Here is a 7,384-nt window from a genome sequence, read left to right as displayed (position 1 = left end):
CTGGCATTTGCAAATTAAAATAAAGTTCAAAAGTCAAGTATGAGCACATTTATGGCAAAATAAACTGTGCAGTAGCCGTTTTTTCAAATGATTTCTGCCATTTTGTTTCATAGCTGGTAATCACACAAAGAATTAGGAATCCTAAAACCCTCGTCGTGCAGCAACACTGCCTGGCTTTTGGGCTTGTGGGCTGTGAGCAGCTGTGAGCACTGTGAGCGAAGTGCTGAAAGACTGATTGTTTTAGAAGCGCTGCCACAGGCATAATAAACGTTGCTCTAATTTACTTGAAAGTGTTTCTTGTCTTGTTCAGCAGCCAGGTTGTTTTTCAGTGTTTCAGTTTGTTTCGACTGCTAGCAAAGAGAAGTCAGCTACTAGTCAGAATCTCACAGGCACATTACCACGGTAACCTCCCGTCCTTAAAGGGGCAGCTGAACATTTTTGTTTGTCTGATCTGTGTGATATTTTGGTTAAAAGACTCAAATCACAAAAAAAATGGCAATATACCACATTACTTCTTACTAGTAATATATTTATTGTTTTAGAAACATTACAAAGCATGCTCATCAGTTTTTTGGGTGTAATTATGGCAGAAAAATATTTAGGCTGGTTAAAAAATCTGAGTGGCTGGTCCATTTTTTTAAATCGACCTGCCACATTGGCTGTTGGACACAAAAAGTTAGTTTCAGGCCCTGCGATCAGCTCCTTCTCACGCACCTAGAACCTAACGCTTCAATATAGCCTAAACATTTGTCATTTAACTTTTAAAATGTATTACCTTTTATGTGTGGCACAAACACAACCAGTCACAATGTTTTAATCTGATCAGGCTACATCAAAAGTCTCCTGTAGGCAACCTGCGTTCGTTCATCCAGATGGTGGTGTCGAAAAACATAAACCATGATGTTGAAGCGCCCAATGTCGCTATGCTTTGCTTTCGGTTGTGGTGCATTAAAACGGTTGACAGTCAGATTTCCACCTTGCTGATCATTGTCCTCAGCCAGCTCTGATCGTGGTGTCGGTCTAATGAAAACAGGCAGGGAAAGTTAGCTTGTCCGTCCGTGGTGGTCGGCGAACTCTCAATCTTCTGGCCCCTGCTGTCACGCCCTGACCTTTGAGAGACGTTTTACTTCCTCTATTTTGGTTAGGTCAGGGTGTGATGTGGGGTGGGCAATCTAGATTGTGTATTTCTTTGTGTTTTGGCTGAGTATGGTTCCTAATCGGAGGCAGCTGTCTTTCGTTGTCTCTGATTGGGAACCATACTTAGGCAGCCCTTTCTCCCCACTCCTTCAGTTGTGGGATCTTGTTTTCGTACAGCTCAGTAAGAAAAGAAAAGAAAAGAAAAGAACGTGACGTTCGTTTGCCTTTGTTTGTTGTTTTGTTTAGTGTTCTGAGTTATAATAAAATTTATGATGAGCACTTACCACGCTGCACCTTGGTCTCCTCCTTACGACGATCGTAGCACCTGCGTGGTATTGAACGTGGCAAAAGTCGATATCCACGTTTATAAACACAGGGTTGCTACAGTTATTGTTATTTGTGGTCGAGAAGGTAATATTTGTTTCTATGAGAGGGGTGTGTGAAGATATCTTTTACGTTGGGGGGGGGTAAAAATAATGTATGACATCGCCTCTGCCCCAATAAATTAGGAGACGGTTCCTTTACATGTGTGATAGTGATAGCTGATACTTTGGTTTATCAAAATATAGAATTTATCAAATGTTGTTAATATTAAGAACAATTTTTTTGGTGATTTTTGTTTTGTTCTGATTGTCCCGTATTTCAAGAATCCCTGAAGTAATTCAAATTATTCTCAAAAAGATTGGTGTCAAAATCATGGGGTTGGAACCGGTTCCGGGAACAGAACCAAAAACCCCGGAAAATAATGAACATTGTTAAGGAACAGAAACAGAACCTGGAACGAAAGTTATCCATACTGTCTGAATACTACTTTCATGAAGATTACAGTCTGAATACTCCCAACATTTCATGAAGTCTACAGTCTGAATACTCACAACATTTCATGAAGGCTACAGTCTGAATACTCACAACATTTCATGAAGGCTACAGTCTGAATAATCCCAACATTTCATGAAGGCTACAGTCTGAATACTCCAACATTTCATGAAGGCTACAGTCTGAATACTCCAACATTTCATGAAGGCTACAGTCACAACAACACATACACAACAACACAAATACAATCCATGTAATATCTGTCCTGAGTCGTGACCTGTGTTGCCTTGACTCTGGTATATCTGGAGCAGGTTTAGTAACAGTCTTATCCTCTGGGTCTGATTTAGCCTCCTTGTAGGGGACACTTAGAAATGAGGGCTAATTAAAAACAGGGAGTTCTCTGGTTCCCGGGTTCGTTTGGATCACTAAAATACCACTGTCTACATTACGGTGAGGTCAATGACTAATGTAGCTGTGTTGGAAGCATAGCTTTATGGAATGGGAGATTGAGGGGTATCCCCAGCCAAGAGGAAATCTATGGGAAACCCATATCACCACTTAGTGAGACTGAAATAGGATGAAGGATGACAGAGAGGATGAGGTATGTCTTAAGATGTCTCAGGATGATTGATGGATGAGTTATGTCTTCATGGATCTTTCTCGGGGGGGAGGGGGGGCGTCAAAAGGTCAGACGAGGGCGGGGCCAAATCCCTGACGGACACCTTCAGGAAGCTGCAGAAGTGAGTGGAGGTGGGCTGAGCCTCCCATGACCTTAAAGGGATAGTCCACTCCAGAATGAAACTCCTATCAATTTTGGTGAGTCTATGTTCTATGAGTGGGTCAAAATAACAATCGTCACCGTGATTTATTAACTTCGAAGTCTGTGAAATCAGGAAAATCGTTTTGTTGCCCGAAATCTTTCACGATAAGGTTCTCGTCACTGGAGAAAAACGAACTGTTAAAACAACGACGGTCCAGATCACCAAATCAGCCGATAGATAGTATGGACAGACTGGTTTAGGACACGTCCATCTGTCTATATCGATAGATAGTATGGACAGACTGGTTTAGGACACGTCCATCTGTCTGTATCGATAGATAGTATGGACAGACTGGTTTAGGACACGTCCATCTGTCTATATCGATAGATAGTATGGACAGACTGGTTTAGGACACGTCCATCTGTCTATATCGATAGATAGTATGGACAGACTGGTTTAGGACACGTCCATCTGTCTATATCGATAGATAGTATGGACAGACTGGTTTAGGACACGTCCATCTGTCTATATCGATAGATAGTATGGACAGACTGGTTTAGGACGCGTCCATCTGTCTATATCGATAGATAGTATGGACAGACTGGTTTAGGACACGTCCATCTGTCTATATCGATAGATAGTATGGACAGACTGGTTTAGGACACGTCCATCTGTCTATATCGATAGATAGTATGGACAGACTGGTTTAGGACATGTCCATCTGTCTATATCGATAGATAGTATGGACAGACTGGTTTAGGACACGTCCATCTGTCTATATCGATAGATAGTATGGACAGACTGGTTTAGGACGCGTCCATCTGTCTATATCGATAGATAGTATGGACAGACTGGTTTAGGACACGTCCATCTGTCTATATCGATAGATAGTATGGACACACTGGTTTAGGACACGTCCATCTGTCTATATCAATATAATATATAATAATAATATAATATAATAATATATATATATATATAATATATAATAATAATATATACAACTTAGTTTTTCGCTCCAACTATCATCGTTGCAATGTCACTTTCTTTTCTCTTCCCACTTGCCCTCAGAGCCGTTCACGTCAGCCTTTATTGTCCAACTTCCTGTGTCGTGACATCACGTCCTGTATTGTTTGTGGCCCTAAAAAGGGCTTTTGCCGGAGCAATGTCAGAGCCTATCCACTGCATACAATCTGCATCTTGAACGTGTAGAGATTGTAGACTCCTAAAATGTATCGTTCCGTTTGTTAAAGGCGATGATTTTTACAGCTAGCTAGCTACTTCACATGCTGACATCGACCGCGGTATTATCGTGTTCAGGTACGTTTGCTGGCCCCAGAGAGATGGTACACCATTGTGGGTTTTGTAGTTGACTGGAGCCGCAACAGATTTCTGCAACGATTTTCACACATTGCTACCAACCTAATTATAGTGACAAAATGAAACGAATTAAATTAGTGTTTAACGCTGTAAATCATCGGAATGAGTGTTATTTAACACTGTAAATCATAGGAATGAGTGTTACTTGTGTGGATTATTCCTTTAATAACAAAGAGCATCAAAGTAAGCTCAGAGCTTTTATTGTCCAACTTCCTGTGTTGTGACATCACGTCCTGTATTGTGACCTCACGTCCTGTGTTTTGACCTCACTTCCGGGTATGGTGACATCACGTCCTGTGTGTTTCAGCTGGATGCGCTGTGCCACCTTCCCAGAGAACTGACTTCCCATAATGCATCAGGAGAACTACACACTCTTCTACATCTGAACTGGACAGAGGAAACCCTGTCTCAGTCGTCTGAAAACTTAACTCTGGGGGACAGACTTTGATTTTTCACTGGGACATTACAGACATTTTAATACCAAAGTTACACACAAGAATGACTTTCTAAAGAGGTGTTGAGTGTTTCTGAGTGGTCCAGTCTCAGGACTGACTTAAATTTGCTGGAAAATCAGAGACAAGGTTTGAATATTACTGTCCATCAATGATTCCCGACCTAATTTTACTGAGCTTGAGCAATTTTGACAAAAAACAATGGATATACATCTACAATGGTCAGTTAACAAAAAACTGGTTCGCTCATACAGACATTGAGTCATGTGGCCGTGGCTCGCTATATAAAGCAGGCAAACAGGCATCGAGACATTCAGTTACTGATTGATTCAACGTTAGAATGCACAACTCGTCGGTCCTTGTCACGGATTGGCTATTGCAGCAGACGACCGGGTTCCATTCCCATCAGCTAAAAACAGCTACAAGCTTGAGTCCATGTCCCCGTCCTGCCTGCTGTCAACGGTACAGGCTGGTGGCGGTGGTGTAATGGTCTGGGGGAATGTTTTCCTACCACACGTTAGGTCCATTGATACCAATTGAACTACAGGCCAACCAATTGTTTCGGGTAATAAATCCCTAACTGAGCCACTTTCTCAATATGTGGACTGTCACATTAGGGATTTGGTGCATATGTTGCCCTCTTACCTCAAGCACACAACATACTTTTTTGAAGAAGTTAGAGACTTGTTCAGTGGACTCGAATGACTTGTTGTGTATTATGGACGTCTCTAGCCTTGTCATGAAACAATATTTGAATCAAATAACAAAACTGGATCACCCCCACTGACTTCCTGTTGAGCTTGACTAATTAAATATTGGCGAATAATTATTTTAAGTCAGAAGACTGTTATTATCAGTTCAAGGAATTGCTATGGGTGTCAGGCTGTTCAAAGGATCGGACCAAAATGCAGCGTGTTCGTAGTTCCACATATTTTATTTACCGTGAAACTAAATGCAATACACTAAATACTCGAATACACAAAAAACAACAAACCGTGACGCAGAGAGGAAAAACACACTATTCAAAAATGAATCACCCACAAAAACAGGTGGTGCAAACATCACCTTAAATATGACCTCCAATTAGAGACAACGTCAACCAGCTGCCTCTAATTGGAGATCATTACCAAACAAAACCAACATAGAAATACAAAACTAGAAACTGAACATAGAAATACAAAACACAGACAAACACCCCCATTGTCACGCCCTGACCTACTCTACCATAGAAAATAACCACTTACTATGGTCAGGACGTGACAATGGGGTCGATAGTTCCGCTTAATTATGCTAATTTATTTATGTTGAAAGTTCAGTTGGACTTTGTATCTGATAATAATCCCTATTCTAAGTTTATGAAAATGTTTGAGATATATCGATGATATTTTGTTGATTTGGTCAGGTGATATGATCTTGAATTGCAGGATTCCGTCCATTAAATTTACGTTAGTATCCGATAAAGAACATGTTTCCTTTTTTGGATGTTTCGGTTAAGAAAGATAACAATGGCTTACACACTGAGATGTATAGAAAAGACATGGATAGAAATCCCTTTCTTCATATCAGCAGTTATCAAACACCCTCATTAATAAATAGTTAACCCTATATAAAAAAAAACTCTTCCGCATTAGGCATATTTTGTAACTCTGATTTATCATTTGATGTACATACCAAAGATTTACGTGAACGATTCAAAGCAAGACGGTATAAAGAAGACTTATTGGACAAATTTCCTTAAAAAGAGAGGAAGACAAACGGAGCTGAATGCATGATGTCATCCATGTCAACAGAATTCCTCTCTTCCCTCTCTGCAACTTTGGTTCCCACCTACAGTCCCGTCTCAAGGTTGATCAAGGAAGGGGTTAATAGACACTGGTACATATTACTCAGCGTCCCCCCCCCCACCAAAAAAAAACAAGGGGGGATTGTTTAGTAAGGTAAGATTTGCCTAAGAAAAAAAGGCATTGCATTTCACGTCTATCATACCAGATGGCAAATTTCCCTTTGTCACAACTGCATTTCCTGTTATGCCATGAGGAGGACACGCTCTACTCCATCCTCATTACGGTCAGAGGATAAAGGTTTGAGGTAGAATAACATGTAACGTGTTGGATATCTCCTGTATAGTCTTCCTGTAACCTTTTGTTATGTGGGTACCGTGAGACCAAACGTCAACACCAGACAAAGATATGTGAGCGTAGGAGCTCCAGTCACAACGGTGATGAAAAACCACCTGTTGCCAGGCATTTCAACAGCCGTAATCATGATGAGAAACCACCTGTTGCTAGGCATTTCAACAGCCGTAATCATGATGAGAAACCACCTGTTGTTAGGCATTTCAACAGCCGTAATCATGATGAGAAATCACCTGTTGCCGGGCATTTCAACAGCCGTAATCATGATGAGAAACCACCTGTTGCCAGGCATTTCAACAGCCGTAATCATGATGAGAAACCACCTGTTGCCAGGCATTTCAACAGCCGTAATCATGATGAGAAATCACCTGTTGCCAGGCATTTCAACAGCCGTAATCATGATGAGAAACCACCTGTTGCCAGGTATTTCAACAGCCGTAATCATGATGAGAAATCACCTGTTGCCAGGCATTTCAACAGCCGTAATCATGATGAGAAACCACCTGTTGCCAGGCATTTCAACAGCCGTAATCATGATGAAAAACCACCTGTTGCCAGGCATTTCAACAGCCGTAATCATGATGAAAAACCACCTGTTGCCAGGCATTTCAACAGCCGTAATCATGATGAGAAACCACTTGTTGCCAGGCATTTCAACAGCCGTAATCATGATGAAAAACCACCTGTTGCCAGGCATTTCAAC

This window comes from Salmo salar, chromosome ssa17 (genome assembly GCF_905237065.1).
Source record: "Salmo salar chromosome ssa17, Ssal_v3.1, whole genome shotgun sequence".
Taxonomy (NCBI): domain Eukaryota; kingdom Metazoa; phylum Chordata; class Actinopteri; order Salmoniformes; family Salmonidae; genus Salmo; species Salmo salar.
Note: the sequence above shows the minus strand (reverse complement) of the source record.